The sequence below is a fragment of the Delphinapterus leucas genome, chromosome 3 (genome assembly GCF_059928025.1).
Source record: "Delphinapterus leucas isolate spDelLeu-1000000601 "Yukka" chromosome 3, BTC_Dleu_Yukka2, whole genome shotgun sequence".
Classification (NCBI taxonomy): Eukaryota; Metazoa; Chordata; class Mammalia; order Artiodactyla; family Monodontidae; genus Delphinapterus; species Delphinapterus leucas.
This window is the reverse complement of record NC_143131.1, coordinates 46369737-46387819: the sequence shown is the minus strand read 5'-3', so window position 1 is coordinate 46387819 and position 18083 is coordinate 46369737. Positions and strand designations below refer to the sequence as shown.

Genomic DNA, 18083 nt, shown 5'->3' with positions numbered 1-18083 from the left:
GGTAAGTATTATTACCCCATTTTGCAAATGGAGAAGCTGAGGTTAATGGAGTTTGACTTGCCCATGGCCACAAAACAAAAACAAACCAGCAAGGGAATCTAATCCACTGACACTCATAAGTAAGCTGCTAGAAAACCAAACGCCCTGATGAAATATTGGGGATCCAGATAAAGTTTGCCCCCTGTATGTGGCAATGATAGAAACAAGAAAAATGGAATAAAATCACAATTCTATGTAAAGGAATTAGAGCAAGATGATATGAGGTTTAACAAAGGTTAAAACACGTGGAAAGAAAATGAATTAGGGCACCCTCCTGAGTGATGGCTTTACAGACGATAAAAAGAAGAGGCAAGAAAGAGTCAGCCTTCTGAATTACGTGACATTGTTTAGAGAAAGTTAAGAAGAAAATAAACAGAAGGAAGGCCAACTGCCTGCTATTTCATTACGATAATAATCAGATAGATTATTCAGATAGAATCAAAATTCTATCACTCTAAATATCCATCTCTATATTTTCAAACAGTAGTCACCGTGCATGATGCCAGTTCTGCACTTCAGCCTTACAGCAGATACCTCCACTAACCACAAAACAAAACAGTTCCTGAACTATAAATGAATGAGCAAATGAATGAATGAATGGATAGATAAAATAATTTTTAAAAGAAAGAACCTATATGGCTCATCCACATCTTTGGGGCGTGATTAAGGCTTGCTGATATAGATAATAGCTAAATCAGACTTAATTCATTGTTCAAAAGGACAGGAAAGGACTAATGGAAGAAAAATGTCAAGAATGAAGGGGACTGTCATTGTAGGAGGGCCAACGTTTTCTAGATTGCCTCAGGCAGCAGTATTTCTTAACTCAAAGTGCAGCTAAGCTCATGCTAGGTATGCATTCCACACTGCAGCTCCCCCTGAACAAACTGAAGGCACTTGTCCTTTCAATCATTGTGAGCACGTTATCCGTACCCTTTGGGCACCAACTATCAGGGCCTGTGCTTCAAGGAGCCAGGGAGAGCCTTAGTCCTCTGGATTTAGACTGTTGAGTCAGAAGCAGGGATGGGCGGAAGGAAGAGATAGCCTGGCAGAGTCTCGTAAGCATCTGTGCACCATCTGTGCACTAAAAGGGACAGCTACATTAGCCTCTCCTTCTTTTCCCCTTGGATGTATGGGGATTTACTGTCTGTGGTTAGATATCTGCCTTCTCAGATGGGAATGGCTAAAATAGGAAAAAGTTGACTAAGTAAACAGAGGAAGGGCCATTGCAATTTCTGAGGAATTAATGTTTATTTTTTTTACAAAAAGTTTTTACCACATGTTGATTTTATATTTTTTTCTGTTTCCACTCATAATGTATTAGTCTTTTTTTTTTTTTTTTTTTTTTTGTGATACGCGGGCCTCTCACTGTTGCGGCCTCTCCCGTTGTGGAGCACAGGCTCCGGACGCGCAGGCTCAGCGGCCATGGCTCACGGGCCCAGCCGCTCCGCGGCATGTGGGATCTTCCCGGACCGGGGCACGAACCCGTGTCCCCTGCATCGGCAGGTGGACTCTCAACCACTGCGCCACCAGGGAAGCCCTGTATTAGTCTTTAGAATCAGCAAACGTGTAAAAACAAAGACAATAAGCCTAATACCATTCTGTGTACATAGGACACCATCACTCAACAGACCAATGCATTCTTATTATTGGCACAGCAACAGTACATCCTACAGTGGTAAGAAGTGTGAGAGCTTCAAGAAGTCCTGAACCTCTGCTCCCTCTTGGACTCCACACTTTCAATCTGTAGGCACTACATTGCCCAATCTATTAATTCTTTTAAGTCCAGCTTTCATCCTGATCCAGGTAGTTATTGCCTTTACCACTTGTCTATACAATAAATATATATTTTATAATTATATAAACATTTTTTTCTATATTGTATATATTTAGATATTTTACCATGTGTTGTATATCAGCACATATATACATTTATTGTATACAAACAGATTTATTAAGAACTACATCTGTCATTGTGGTGAATGCTGTGGTGAATTCTGCTTCTTCGCCCTCTCTTCCGCAGGGCTGATTCCCAAGAGCACTACCTAATGGATGCCCTAAACACTTACCTCCCTCTCAGAACCTGCTTTCCAATGATTTCTCCCAACATGCAAAGACGATATTAATCAGTGTTTCACACTGAAAACTCAAAGTGATAAGATAATAAATATATTAGTTCAAAGGCTGGACATATCAAGGATGCCATCGTGATGCCTGGATTTTGAGAGATGTAGGGTGGTCTTTATAATTCGATAGGAAAATAAACCTTCAAAATGAATTCCATATTTTTCAGAAATCTGCACATAGGATTTTAGGGATCCTATTTGGAAATAAACCGAAATGTTATTTTCGTGTTCTTGGTGAGAAAACTGAATTCAGTACTAAGTTACTCTTACCTGCACTCCATCATGAGGGTTGCTTACTAACAGATAAAAATGTGGGGTAGTAGAAGACCTAGGCTTAAATACCAATGCCTCTACTTGTGACACAACCTTGGGCAAACCATTTAACCTCTCTGAGTCTCATTTCCCTCATCTGTCACACAAAAATTTATAACAAAATGAAATACGTTATGTAATCTGTCCAGCTCAATGCTTGGCACATTTATGTTAGCTAAACAAATGTTTGGTTTCTTTTGACGTTGAAGAGTAGCGTTACCTTTTAACTTCACAATAAGGGAGGTTCACATTACAGTAAGACTATAGGGGAATACAAAGAAGATTGATATATATGTATGGTGTCACAAGATATTTCTAAAAACCTAGAAGGTATGGAAACTTCATTGAAACTTTGTCAGATGTCCCAGACTCATGCTTTCTACCTTCTATTTGTCCTCACCATATCTTCTAAAACTTGATTATTCCCTAAGAGACTCATGGATGTTAATTTCCTTCTTCATTTTAATCAAGGCCCCATGACAGATAACTAGCTTCTAGTGCCTACCAGAAGTGAGTCCCTCATATTCATTCATTCTGCTAGAGATCTTTTGACTTACGGAATAATTTTAGTAACAATGCTCTGAGAAACATATTTGGACATTGAACTTTATTCTCCTTCAAACATAATCTCAGTTTCTTCAAACTTAACCAACTTGATGGATTTCATTATTAAGCGCTCAAATCTCACTGACCCATGCCCCCATCAGCTGATATCCCTTCAAGGCCCTTCCATTTCTCCTCCCATCTGTCTCCCAGGAGCATCTATAGAGAGTCTTACGTGCTCTCACAGGCTCTCTCTACAAGTCCTCTCCTATTCTCCAGGACCCCTCATGGTGGCCCTAGAAGCCTCTTGAGAGTGCCACCTATGACTGCTGTTCCCGCCATCCCCCCATGATAACCTTGACACCTGGGCCAGGGAGCCTCTTCTGAGATTCACAAAGCGGACACTTAAGTAGCCCACACCACCCTGCGTCCCCTGGAGTCTTCAGTGCACTGAAGCTGTGCCATACTGGGAGTTGTGGAAGATGAGGCTAGAGAGGCGGGCAGGAGCGAGGTCCTGTTTACTCTGCTAAGAAGCTTGGGATGAGCCTGTAGTCAGCAGGGAGTCAGCTAAGGGTTTAGACAGGAGCTTAACGCATATATTTGTATTTTAGCAACATCACTACCTGACATATAGAGGATGAAACGGAGGGAAACCGCAGTTGCTGAGTCAAGAGAATGATTATGAGGATTCTGTAATGGTACAAGGAAGAGAGAGTGGAGGCCTCAGCCTAGGCAGTGGCAGTGTCCCTGTGCTGTGCAGAAGGAGGGCTAACCTCTCTGGGCTGCGCTTACTAGCCTTCCATGTCGGCTGCTTTCCAATTAGCTTGGGCCACTGGTAGTTACTGTCAGGAGCTCGGGAAGCAGGAGGAAAGGAAAATCCGGCGTATTTCACCCTCCCTCTGTGGGTCTCAGGTGACACCTCCAGGCTGCTGCATCTCCTCCTTGGCACGTGCACAGGCCCTAATTCTGGCTTCTGCCCAAGGATCCCGCCCTGGGCTCTGGGAACCCCACTTCCTCCTTTTGTCCCTCCAGCCCAGGGTTGATTGTGGCTTCCTGCTGTGGCTAACATCTGAGTTGCTGCTTTGTCTCCTGTTTGGCTTCTCATCTCTTCCACCATCTGTATAACTGATTTGCTGTATAAAACCTCTCTTTTAAAATATCTGGAGAGGTTTTTCTTCTGGTTGGACTCTGACTGATACAGGAGGAGATGCATTTGAGAAATAGTTTGGTGGCAGAATCATTGGGACTTTATGAAGATTTCTCGTATCACTTAACTCAAAATTGTTCTCACTCTTTTGCACATCCCTGAACTGAAGCTTATTGTACCGATTCCTTAGCTAGCCGGCTATTTGCAGTATGGCAGAGATGGGAAGTTGCCAAACTCCATGTGACAAGAATAAAAGATCAAAAACAACAGGTGCTGCATGGGTAGGGCAGACAAGTCTTCTCAGGGGGCTCACCTTCCACAGGAATCATCCACTGTCTGGTCCCCCAGGCTTCAGACTGCCAGCCTCTACAAATGGGAATGCGAACCCGACCCAACTGGATGCCCCGGACATCAGTACTTGATTTAGAACATGCTACATGAAGACCTAACAGAACAAAGTTAAGATACTATTTTGTTGGATGGAATCAGGACAAGGAATAGAAGGCACAAATGGCCAGGAAGGAAAAGGGCAAGGAGATGATGGTGAACACAAAGATACCCAGGCTACGGAGGACGGCACAGCTCGAATGAAGACAGTGTCTGGCCTGGCCAGAAAGAGGCCTGGAAACAAGTGGGCACAGATGCCCTGTGTGATGCTGAAGGTGCCGCATTGCCTACATAGTACAGGAAGGACACCAGAGAGGAGCCACCTCTCTCCTACAGAACTGGTCAGTTTGCAGCTAATAAAGGCTTGCTGGGGGTTGGCCAGACTGACAGGCATTCTATTTTATTTTTTCATTAAGTAAACTTTTTTATTTCAGAATATTTTCAGGTTTAGAGAGAAGTTGCAAAGAGAGTACAGAGTCCCCATATATCCCTCACCCATTTTCCCCTACTGTCACTGTCTTACGTTACTATGGTACATTTGTCACCAACATTGAAACCGACATTAGTACATGACCACTAACAAACTCTGCAGTTTACCTGAATTTCACGATTCTTTCCTAATATCTGGCCCCCTGCCCCCGAGCATCCTACTATATTACATCTAGGGGCATTTTATTTTTATTTCCAATCTATCTTAATACTTACAGAGAAAAATACTTGCCCTCATTTATTTTATTAAAGGGGTACTCTAATAAACAAACGAACGACAACAGCAACAAATCATTAAAACGTTTCCAGACTTCAGTACACTTCCTCAAAGAGGACTAGGGTCAATTCTCTTCCTTAGGAACGTGTACTTGGGCATAGAACACAGCAGCCAAACTACATGGGTTCAAATCCAGTCCACCCCTTTCTTTCTGGGCAACCTCTGAAAAGTACATAAGCGATTAATCCTTCTTGGCTCTAGTTTCGTCATCTATAAAATGGAAATAGTGATAATAGAGGTGGGATATGGGAATTGAAGTTAATAGTACCTACACTTACAACAGTGCCCGGGTACATACAGAGTAAGCACTGACTTGATCTTGGTTGTTATTACTATTACTATTGCTATATGATTCCAGAGTATTCTATATATCTCTTTTCTTGACACTCATCTTGCTTTTAATTACGCGTTTCACATCTGCCTTTACTTGTAGACTATGATCTTCATGAGTTCAAAGACATTCCTGTCTAACTCAAAGTAGATGCTCAGGAAATAATCACTTAATTGTTTTACATGCTGAATGCAGAGCCATCAACCAACCACATGAAATGTAACAGCTTGAAGGAAGAGAAAGTGAACAAGATGAAGTTAGATAATGGAGAGACAGACGGACACACACACACACACACACACACACACACACGTCAAACGGGGGCAAAATACTAACATTTTGTTTCTTGGCCATTGGTATATAATACCGTGTCCTTGCTCATATTTAAACCCAATTTTTCCTCATGTGCTACAATATACTAAAAGAGAATGTATTTTTCTGAGGTTAACAGTTAAGTTCAGAAGGACACCTGCCTTTCAAGCATTGGTAATAAAGAATGGCAGAGGGAATTCTGGATGTAATTCCCAGCTATTGCTTTCTGGTGAAATTGGCATTAGGAGCACACAAGAAATGAAGCAGTGTGCTACTCAAACGATTTCAATATTCAAGTTTCTTGACAAATGCCCTGAAAAACTGAGTGTGCTTCATGTATAGATGCACACTTGGGCTCTGGGAACCCCAGGCACAGATATCTGTAAAGCCGTGTACATTTCTGCCATAAATGCAGCTTTAAAATGTGCTCCACCCCTATCTAGACCTCCAGACAAGGAAGTTGTTAAATGCATTTTCTTTCTTTCCTGTAAGTTGCCTTCGCCTTTGAAATATTGCAAAGTGGCTGTCCCACAGGGTGGAGGTGAACTCAGCGGCTGCAGTGCCTCTTGCTCCGTCATCTCTTTGGTATGTTGCTTCCTTTCACTCTCATGTTGGGAAAGATCCCACCCATCCTTTGCATTCCTCCCGAGCAAGTTGTGTCAAGGAAAGGCAAGAGAGGAAGCTATTCCCATCCTCCAGGGTGTAATCAAAAAGGAAGGTTTTAATTAGTTTCTCAGGATGTTCTCAGTTTCTGCACAGAACAGCCCTTCCCTTTTTTGCATCAGAGCTCTTCTTGGATTATTCAAGAAACACACACAGACTCACACACATGAAGAACAGGCTTGTGGTTGCCAAAGGGGTGAGGGGAGGGGGAGGGGTGAATTGGGAGTTTGAGATTAGCAGATGTAAAGTATTAGACAGAGAATGGATAAACAACAAGGTCCTACTGTACAGCACAGGGAAATATATTCAACATCCTGTGATAAACCGTAATGGAAAAGAAGATGAAAAATGTATATGTATAATTGAATTATAATTGAATCATTTTGCTGTGCAGCAGAAATTAACACAACATTGTAAAGCAACTATACTTCAATAAAAATAAATTTTAAAAAAGGAAACACACAGTTTTGCTCTCTCAGGGTTAAACTCTGCATATACAAATGTAACAAAGAGCCATGTAGCCTGTCTTTCCTAGCACTTATCAAGTTGTAATTTGTATAATTAGTTGATTTGTGACCATCTCTCCCATTATGCTGAGGATTCCATGAAAGCAGTGGCATGTCTGATTTTGGTCTCCCTTACATCCTGAGCACAAAGCAGTGTGTCTAGCACATATTAGGCACTCAACAAATGGTTGAACAATAGAGAAAAACCCTATGATCACCTCAACAGACGCAGAGAAAGCTTTCGACAAAATTCAACACCCATTTATGATAAAAACCCTCCAGAAAGTAGGCACAGAGGGAACTTTCCTCAACATAATAAAGGCCATATACGACAAACCCACAGCCAACATCATCCTCAATGGTGAAAAACTGAAACCACTTCCACTAAGATCAGGAACAAGACAAGGCTGTCCACTCTCACCACTATTATTCAACATAGTTTTGGAAGTTTTAGCCACAGCAATCAGAGAAGAAAAGAAACAAAAGGAATCCAAATTGGAAAAGAAGAAGTAAAGCTGTCACTGTTTGCAGATGACATGATACTATACATAGAGAGTTCTAAAGATGCTACCAGAAAATTACTAGAGCTAATCAATGAATCTGGTAAAGTTGCAGGATACAAAATTAATGCACAGAAATCTCTTGCATTCCTATACGCTAATGATGAAAAATCTGAAAGTGAAATTAAGAAAACACTCCCATCTACCATTGCAACAAAAAGAATATAATATCTAGGAATAAACCTACCTAAGGAGACAAAAGACCTATATGCAGAAAATTATAAGACACTGATGAAAGAAATTAAAGATGATACAAAAAGATGGAGAGATATACCATGTTCTTGAATTGGAAGAATCAACATTGTGAAAATGACTCTACTACCCAAAGCAATCTACAGATTCAATGCAATCCCTATCAAACTACCACTGGCATTTTTCACAGAACTAGAACAAAAAATTTCACAATTTGTATGGAAACACAAAAGACCCCGAATAGCCAAAGCAATCTTGAGAAAGAAAAACGGAGCTGGAGGAATCAGGCTCCCTGACTTCAGACTATACTACAAAGCTACAGTAATCAAGACAGCATGGCACTGGCACAGAAACAGAAATATAGATCAGTGGAACAGGATAGAAAACCCAGAGATAAACCCACACACATATGCTCACCTTATCTTTGATAAAGGAGGCAAGAATATATAGTGGAGAAAAGACAGCCTCTTCAATAAGTGGTGCTGGGAAAACTGGACAGCTACATGTAAAAGTATGAGATTAGATCACTCCCTAACACCATACACAAAAATAAACTCAAATGGGTTAAAGACCTAAATGTAAGGCCAGACACCATCAAACTCTCAGAGGAAAACATAGGCAGAGCACTCTATGATATAAATCACAGCAAGGTCCTTTTTGACCCACCTCCTAGAGAAATGGAAACAAAAACAAAAATAAACAGATGGGACCTAATGAAACTTAAAAACTTTTGCACAGCAAAGGAAATCATAAACAAGACGAAAAGACAATCCTCAGAATGGGAGAAAATATTTGCAAATGAAGCAACTGACAAAGGATTAATCTCCAAAATTTACAAGCAGCTCAACATTAAAAAAACAAACAACCCAATCCAAAAATGGGTAGAAGACCTAAATAGACATTTCTCCAAAGAAGATATACAGATTGCCAACAGACACATGAAAGAATGCTCAACATCATTAATCATTAGAGAAATGCAAATCAAAACTACAATGAGATGTCATCTCACACTGGTCAGAATGGCCATCATCAAGAAATCTACAAACAATAAATGCTGGAGAGGGTGTGGAGAAAAGGGAACACTCTTGCATTGCTGGTGGGAATGTAAATCGATACAGCCACTATGGGGAACAGTATGGAGGTTCCTTAAAAAACTACAAATAGAACTACCATATGACCCAGCAATCCCACTACTGGGCATATACCCTAAGAAAACCATAATTCAAAAAGAGTCATGTACCAAAATATTCATTGCAGCTCTATTTACAATAGCCAGGAGGTGGAAGCAACCTATGTGTCCATCATCAGATGAATGGATAAAGAAGATGTGGCACATATATACAATGGAATATTACTCAGCCATAAAAAGAAACAAAATTGAGTTATTTGTAGTGATGTGGATGGACCTAGAGTCTGTCATACAGAGTGAAGTAAGTCAGAAAGAGAAAAACAAATACCATATGCTAACACATATATATGGAATCTAAGAAAAAAAAATAAAAAGGTCATGAAGAACCTAGGGGTAAGACGGGAATAAAAACACAGACCTACTAGAGAATGGACTTGAGGTTATGGGGAGGGGGAAGGGTAAGCTGTGACAAAGTGAGAGAGTGGCATGGACATATATACACTACCAAACGTAAAATAGCTAGTGGGAAGCAGCCGCATAGCACAGGGAGATCAGCTCCATGCTTTGTGACCACCTGAGGGGTGGGATAGGGAGGGTGGAAGGGAGATGCAAGAGGGAGGAGATTTGGGGATATATATATATATGTATAACTGATTCACTTTGTTATAAAGCAGAAACTAACACACCATTGTAAAGCAATTATACTCCAATAAAGATGTTAAAAAAAAAAGGTTGAAAAATAAAATAATAAACATGTGATTGAAGAAGCTTTCATTAGAGCAAACAAAACAGCCCTGAAGCATACGTTGCTCTCAGAGACTGCTTCCTCACAAGGATCCTAGAAGGAGAATGGCTGATGATACAGTCTTTTCCATGTACCAGATACTTTTGTAAGTGCATCACATTTGTTGTATCCAATAAGGTCAAATAATTCTCCTAACAATACTATGAGCTAAATTCTGTCATTATCCCCATTTTACAGATGAGAAATCTGATACAGAGAGAGAGAGAGCAGGTGAGTGAAATTTCTCAAGGTCAAACAGCAGCTACTGCAGAGCCTGGAAGAAAACACAGCCCAGTTGGCTCCAGAAACTATGCACCAACTCTCTATGGGATCTTGCCTCCTGGGACACTCTGTAGACAGTGCTTTGGAGCCACAGAGCACAAGTGGCATAAAGTGATCATAGTTCAAACTGGCAAAAAAAAATCAATTCAGGTCTGGACAGATGTGGATAAATTTATAACCCATCTTCTTCATTTAGGGCTGTCCACACACTTCAGATTTAACAAGGTGAAAGATTGTATTATATACCTTTTACCACAATAAAAAATACATTTTAAGAATGGATCATAGACATAAAACCTAAATCTGTAAAACTCAAAGAAGAAAACAAAGAAAGCTTAAAAAAAAAAAGGATTGTGCAACATCAATGGCAAAAATAAATAGATGCAAAAATTCTCTCTTGAATGCCTTTAATATCAAGTACACTCACAGATACTTAGTGAGTCAAAAATCTGCCTCTTCTTCCTAAAATATCATCTTAAGAATAGTTATTACGTGAAGATACAAATTAACTGTCTACTTCGCTCCGAAGACTCCATGGAATCCCAAATGACCAAAGAATAGAGGTTAAATCCCATCGAATTAAGATTTCTGTATGAGGAAATGTCCATACAGTACTACAAAACATATATTCCAATTCCAAATGGGGTTTCAGACACAAAGAAATGGGCAGGAAAACATTTCTCTCACCTCTGAATTTCCACCGCACACCATGCCATTTTTCTTGTTCTTGACACTTCATGCATTGTATTCTAATGGCCATGCACTTGTCTTATCTCCCCGCAAAAACTGTAAAGTCCTTACAACAGGAACTGTGTCTCACAGTAAAAGGCAATGTGCTGGAAAGAAAAGAACAAGATTTTTATTAGTAAGTGAAATTACCATTTACTATTTGTACAACCTTGAGCAAATTATTTAACTTCTCCCATCCTTGTTTTATTCATCTATAAAATGAGGTTAATAATCACATAGAGAATTATTAGCTAGACTTTTAAAAGGGTATTTGAAGCTTTAGTTAAACATAGCAGATTGAAACATATATGGTTTATTCCAGAAACACATTAAAATTTCAGTGATAAACAAAAACTTCTTAAACTGATAAGGGTAAAGAAAGCAAGGGAAAAGAGATAAGAGGGAGAGAGAAAAAAAAGAACATATGTATAGAAAGCAATGGACTGATTTGTGGTAACTGATTAGCCAGACCAGCAAACAGGGAAACTCTTCAGCAAATAAAGTCACTACGAAGGTTCATTTGCACTTCAGGATCTCAGAAGGCTCAGGCTTTGGAGGCAGGAGGAACTTTGCAAGTGAGTGTTGGTGGGGTGAAAACACACTGATTGAAAGTCTTTGCAAGGAGAGTGAAACCCTGGAAACATTCTGTTCCCCACATACCCAGGTGTCTACCTGGCTTAACTATGAATAATGTTTATGTAAACCTAGCAATGTATAGACTGAATATTAATCTGACCAAAAATTATAATTTAGATTATAAAAACAGAGAAAGTAGAAGTATGTGTTTGGGGTGAGAGGAGGTATTTAAGGAAATTAAATCATTGTCTTCCATTGTAGAATGTTCATAGGCAATATCTAAATGTGACAAATAAATAAATAGCAGTACAGTGTATAGCATTATGCAAAACTATGGAGGCAAATACCAGAAGATTAAAGGATTAAAAGTGGTTTCCTGCAGGAGATGAGAACTGAGATGGGCTAGGTGAGACAGGGGCTGGTGTTGTGCATTATAAGCCTTGAGGAATGATTTGACTGTTATATCTATGCACATTTTTGTTTTGTTTTAACATTTATTTTTCTTTTATTTTTTTATTAATTTTTATTGGAGTATGGTTGCTTTACAATGTTGTGTTAGCCTCCACTGTACAACAAAATGAGTTAGCCATATACATACAGATATACCCTCCCTTTTGGACTTCCCTCCCATTTAGGTTACCGCAGTGCCGTAGGTAGAGCTCCCTGTGCTATACAGTATGTTCCCATCAGTTGTCTATTTTATCTATGTACATTTTCTAATCATAAAAAGTATTTTTCAAAAAATGAGCGCTGGTGGACTTCCCTGGTGGCTCAGTGGTTAAACATCCACCTGCCAATGCAGAGGACACGGGTTCGAGCCCTGGTCCAGGAAGATCCCACATGCCGCAGAGCAACTAAGCCCGTGCGCCACAACTACTGAGGCTGCGCTCTAGAGCCCACGAGCCACAGCTACTAAAACCCGTGTGCCTAGAGCCCATGCTCCGCAGCAAGAGAAGCCACTTCAATGAGAAGCCCGCGCACCGCAACGAAGAGCAGCCCCGGCTCGTCGCAACTGGAGAAAGCCCACGTGCAGCAACAAAGACCCAATGTAGCCAAAAATAAATAAATTAATTAGTTTTTTAAAAAAGTTATATATATTAAAAAAAAGTGAGTGCTGGGCTACAGAAGGCAGTCAATAAACATCAGTGGCAGCTCTCTTAATCTCTGTTCATTTTTCTTTTCCCCACACATTTATTTACTTTCATATTTATTGCCCTGTAGGTTCTCATTCAATGTTTACTAAGGAACTAAGCAAGTACCAAATCACCAACGTACCAAATCACCAAAAAAATCTTCGGAAGGGAATAAAGGATGGCATGCATTTACTGCCTTAGATTTTACAATATACCGTCACCCAGGAACCAAGTGTTCAACAGTTAACGATTAGTCTTCTTACGGGAGGGACAGAGAAAGAAGCTGCTATGTATAAGAAATCAGGTACCTGTTCCAAAGGCGTGGCCTGTGAAATATGAGAATTATGTTCAACTTGAAAAAACTCCTTTAAAATATTATCAGCTACCTAAAACTGACAGGTAGATTAACCTGACAGCGTCAATCCTTAAAACAACCTTCGCTATCACCACGGTTACTTGGGTCCACATTTCCCCGCACCCATCCCCACCCCCCCCCATAAGCATGGTGCTGATTGGTTTATCACTGGTATTGATCAGGTGACATAATCCCTGAGTCTGGGCATATTTACTCTTGGGGAGCCTGATACACAATAGCATATTCACAGATGTACTCAGAATTTATGCAGCACAAACAAGCAACTATCACTTTTCAGAACCAGTTTCACATTTTGGCTTTGTATTTAGTACTGTCTTCTCTCAGGGGTTTTCCATCCCTGTAGTTCTCTCCTCCAGCATCCTTTCATTAGGATGAATGAGGACAAAGAGATTGGGTAGAAAGAAAAGCAGAGATCCACATGGGCAAGTCGTTTATTCCCACGGTCCACTCAACTGTTTCATTTATTTCAGGACTCCTGCCTGCCACTGTCACAGCTTCTTCACTGAAGCACAGATCAGTGGGGGTCAACGGTCTGGACCTCAACCAAGGAGAAACGCCATGGTACCATTACTTTGTTTGCATGTTTGCTTATTTGTTGAAATGCATGAAAGAAAAATAGCATGAGGAGACCATACAGCAGATCTTTTCTTTTCCAAAAGAATTACTTCTGAAAAATCCAGATGACGTGCACTTTTGAAGAATTTTTCAAGTTTTATTTCCAGTAGTAACAATACATTAAACTCTCACTCCCAACAGCCTCACATGCTGCTTAGCAGAGCTGGTGATTTATGATTAAAAAAAAAAAAAAATTCCCTCAGAAATACAAAACCCAGTCAAACAACAAAGATTCAGATTAAACTCAAGCCAAAACAACAGATGCCTGGCACCACGTACTAAACACCAGAGGCTCCCATGGAATGCATGAAGGAGGGAATTCCAGAGACACTGAGTCAGCCAGAGACATGGGAGCCAATTTGCCACTGTTGGGCATGGCAAGGGATATGGGAAAATCCCAGGTGAAGAGTTCAAGTTTTGCCAAATCTATTTTCTTATTGAAAATCTTCAATAATAGAGTGTTTCTAATATTGGCATAATTATCTAAACACTGGGTTATATTGTTTAATAAGAATTAAATGTCCACTTGAAACTAGTATTGTAAATCTACATACTTAAAAAAAATTTTTGAAAAAGAGGGTAAGAATGGCAGTCCAAAAGCGACTAGAGGATCTGCAATTATAGAAAAATGTTGGTGGATACGAGCTGTGAATTAACCTAAGCCAATTTTGCTGTTCATAACTATGAGGTTCTTTTGGGGAGGTATGTCCTATAGTAACAGGTACGTGAGTGTTCTTGGTCTCCTTCCTTCAACCTTGCTACCATGTATGATAGCAAGTCTCAAGCTGAATTCTGCTATACAAACATTAATCATCAAGCAGTCACAAAAAGAATCATACAACCGGTACTATAAGCATTATATAGTTCCAGCTTTCTAAGCTTTTAGGTGCTTGGCCCACATCCTGTAAGAAAAGTTCCCTAAAACAAATGCAACAGTGTTTTAGAGGCAGGATTTAGCTAAATTCAGGCAAATAAGCACTCTGAATCAGCAAGCTAACTGGAGGCTGTCAGAGATAAGCCTTGGTGCCATGCTGGAGGGCACAGACTACATGGCTCTCTACATTTTTATGTCTCATCCATGCAAGAATGAGGATTGTTTCTTTAATATTTCTAGCCAGTCCACATATCCAAAGACCACTAATTTCATGAATGGAAACCTATTTCTAATGTTTGCTATGCCACTTTACAAACTGACATTCGTTGGGCAGCTGAATTTCTTACGATAGCTAACCGTGGAGCAGAATCTTCTAATTACATGCTAACTGATTAACCATGTACTGGGTTGAAGAGTGTCCCTTCAAAATTCATGTCCACCAGAAATTTGTGAATGTGACTTTATTTGGAAATAGGATCTTTGCAGATATAATCAAGTTAAGATGGGGTCATATTGGATTAGAGCCAACTTATAAGGACTGGTACCCTTATAAGAAGAGGGAAATTTGGAGACAACCACATACAGAGACAAGAACACTTTGTGAAGACTGAGGCAGAGACTAGACTGATGCATCTAGAAGCCAAACAATATCAAGGATTGTGGGCAACCACTAGAAGCCAGTAGGGAGGAATGGAGTATATTCTCTCTCAGAGCCTCCAGAAGGAATCAGCCTTGCTGACACCTCAGTTTTGGTCTTCTAGCTTCCGGGACTGTAAGAGAATAATTTTCTGCTGTTTTAAGCCTGTGTGTGGCAATTTGTTACAATAGTCTTAGGAAACTAATATACCGTGAAATATGCATTCCCAACAAGGGGTACTAACCACACCAGGGAGCAGATTGAAACTAACTATTATATATATCACATTATATATATCACAATGTCAATCATGAAGTATTTCAAAGTAGATTATAGGCAACATCAAATATGCTAGTAGCATTGATATATATTTATATTTATATATTTTTATATATAAATATTTTAAATATATATATATTTTAAACACTTACATTTTGAACAGCTCTATTAGGCAGCTAAGGGTACATGGAAGATGTGGATCATCTTTACATCCTTAAGCCTCAGATGCATCCCATGTTTTCTTAGACTCAGAAGACAGAATGGTTTCTATCTCTTCTTTTCCAAAGAGTGTTGGAGCCTTTATAGGGCACAGCTCATTCACAGGTATAGTTTGCCATTGATCAACAGACACCATTTGCACTGCTAAAAGAAGCCAAACCCGATATACAAAACATCACCAGAAGTTCTATTTTTTGAGATGAAAAGATGAAGATTTATTTGAAAAAATCCTTTGTGATATCTTTTTTCTACTGCAGGAACACCACAGAATGAAATAAACAGCATCAATCCGCGGGTAGAAAATGAGGACTACAATTTATTGTAACTCATCTGCATTATTTATAGCTTCTCAGCACATACGCATTTTCATTTAAATCCTCATATTTTTGTGCCAATTCAATATTTGCTCTTACATCATCCTAAGTATGAGGCCCAGTTCTGAAATTTGTTGTCTGCGTGACCTGGAGAAAGCTGTTTGATATCATACCAACAATGATAATGTGCACCTCCCAAGCTTCTCGTGAGGATTCAATGAGACCACGTATGTCATATGTGAATTTCATGTAGCGCACAACGTGAGATAAATATTTGCTTCTTTTCTCCATTGACAGAAATCTTAAATTTCTGGTCAGATCTCATTTGTTTCCATACGGAGCCCACCATTTTCTGTTATGGGATCTAAGGCAAATGAAGGCATGAGTGAAAGGCACGGAGGCTCACTCTCTCCTTCAGATTTGCCTACAGACTCCACAGCGCTGTGGAGTAAGAATGGGCAAGCCCCCAGCCCCGGAACAGGCAGGGCCCTGCAGGGTGGGAGGGCAGTGCACTGCTTGCTCCCTCGCCTTCCTCTGCAGAGGGACAATGGCTAGAAGAATATTCGGTTGGAATCGCTTCAGGACAAGCTCAGTCCCAACCCTACACCACCACCACAACAGCACGCCCGCACCTCCACTCTTAGGACTAAAACTAGAATGAGCTGAATGTGCCGCAAAAGTGGGGCTCCACAGTGCAAGTTAATGATCACGGCATTGCCCTGCTTCAGTGGAGCACTTAGGAACCTGAGAGAATGGGTTGCAATCCAGGAGCTACCTTTTACCACCTGTGTCATCTTAAGAAACATATTTGAAGTTCCTCAGATTCAACTTCTCACCTGAAAAAATGGAGCACTTATTTTCCCTGTTGTTGACTTGCAGAGAAGATTAAAGATAATATGCACAAAGTACTTTGCCCAGTACCTGACTCATATTTGGCTCTCAACAAGCAATAAATTTCCCCCCTCTCTGGTCCGGTACATCCTCTAATCCGTGTGCCTTTCCTCCTCTTCTACTCTCATAGAAATATCATTCTTCACTCAAAGGCTGGCTTCCTACAACTTCTCTGTTTCTTTACCCCTCCTGCTCAGTGAACCCCTCCTACACCACTTCTTCTGGTCTCATCTGTGATGGTATTTAGAGATCCCAGGCTTTTGAGCCTTACTATCTCTAAGATCTCCATAAATGCTCTTAGATTCTCACTGCCACCCTCCAATATGCGTCTTACTTTCCTTAGCTTACATTAAAAAAATCAGGCTAGGAGAGATTAAACTTGCCAAGTTAATAAGTGAGTGAATCAAAATTCAAACCCAGTGTGTCTAACTCCATAGTCCCTACACTGCATTGTCTACAAGACTTACTTTGTCCATACTACCTTTCATGTTACGTCACATTTTAGGTACGTGATCCATATGCCAACTGATGATATGCATGAGGACAGGCTCAGCACAATGTTTAATCCACAGTAAATGCCAAATAAACGTTAGTGATAGTTATAGGTAACCACTAATTAACTAGTTGATGATGACTAAATAACAGTGAATGTGTTTATTATCTTATAGACATTTCCAGGCCAAAGAAAATCCTGAAACAAGGAAAGGCTGACTTCCTATTTCTTCAGGAAAGAAGAATTTTTAAAGATTATAGATTAAACCAGAATTGTTATAAAACCAGATGTTTGAAAGAAAACTAGGAAAACATGGGTCCATTCCAGAAGTGTAACAAGGCTCTTTCTCAGCATAGCCTTCAGGAATGTTTCTAAAGGTGGTATGTTGATGTGTTGATGTGAGAGTTGTTAAGGCTGTGATGAAAAGACATTAAAGGAAGAAGGGTGAAAGCAAGACCATGAGCCATGTAGAGACGGCAGCCCATGTAATCAAGGGGTGGCCCATTTTTATACACTTGCTCACCTCTCCAATCAACAGTGAAGGGCCCGTCCCATCCTCACTAACCCTATGTTAGAATCCAGCTACTGAGTTAGAGCGACACAAGAGTAATTCTGTAGTGATGAGAATCAGATTCCTTCAATCCTGGTTATAATGAAAGATTTCTTATTATCCATCAATTTCAGCAAGACTGTTCTGAGCTGACTTTGTTATCTGTATCCTGACAATGTGGCTTCATCTCTGAATGCAAGTAGAGATTGCCAATTTTTCCCCATCGGTTTTAAAGACCAAGTGACCAGCAATGGAGGAAAGTAAGATCTCTGCCTCAGATCTTACAGAGGAGCCCCACTGGGTCAGTGCCCAGGACTCCTG

At 40.2% G+C, this 18083-nt stretch overlaps 1 long non-coding RNA gene across 1 annotated transcript in view; it reads right to left on the bottom strand.

Moving 5' to 3' along the window:
• LOC111186504 (uncharacterized) overlaps positions 1–18083 on the bottom strand; it is a 194888-nt gene that overhangs the window by 104420 nt on the left and 72385 nt on the right. The window contains exon 2 of the long non-coding RNA XR_016392651.1: positions 10764–10912. This is a non-coding gene — a long non-coding RNA (uncharacterized LOC111186504). The remainder of the gene's footprint in view (positions 1–10763; positions 10913–18083) is intronic.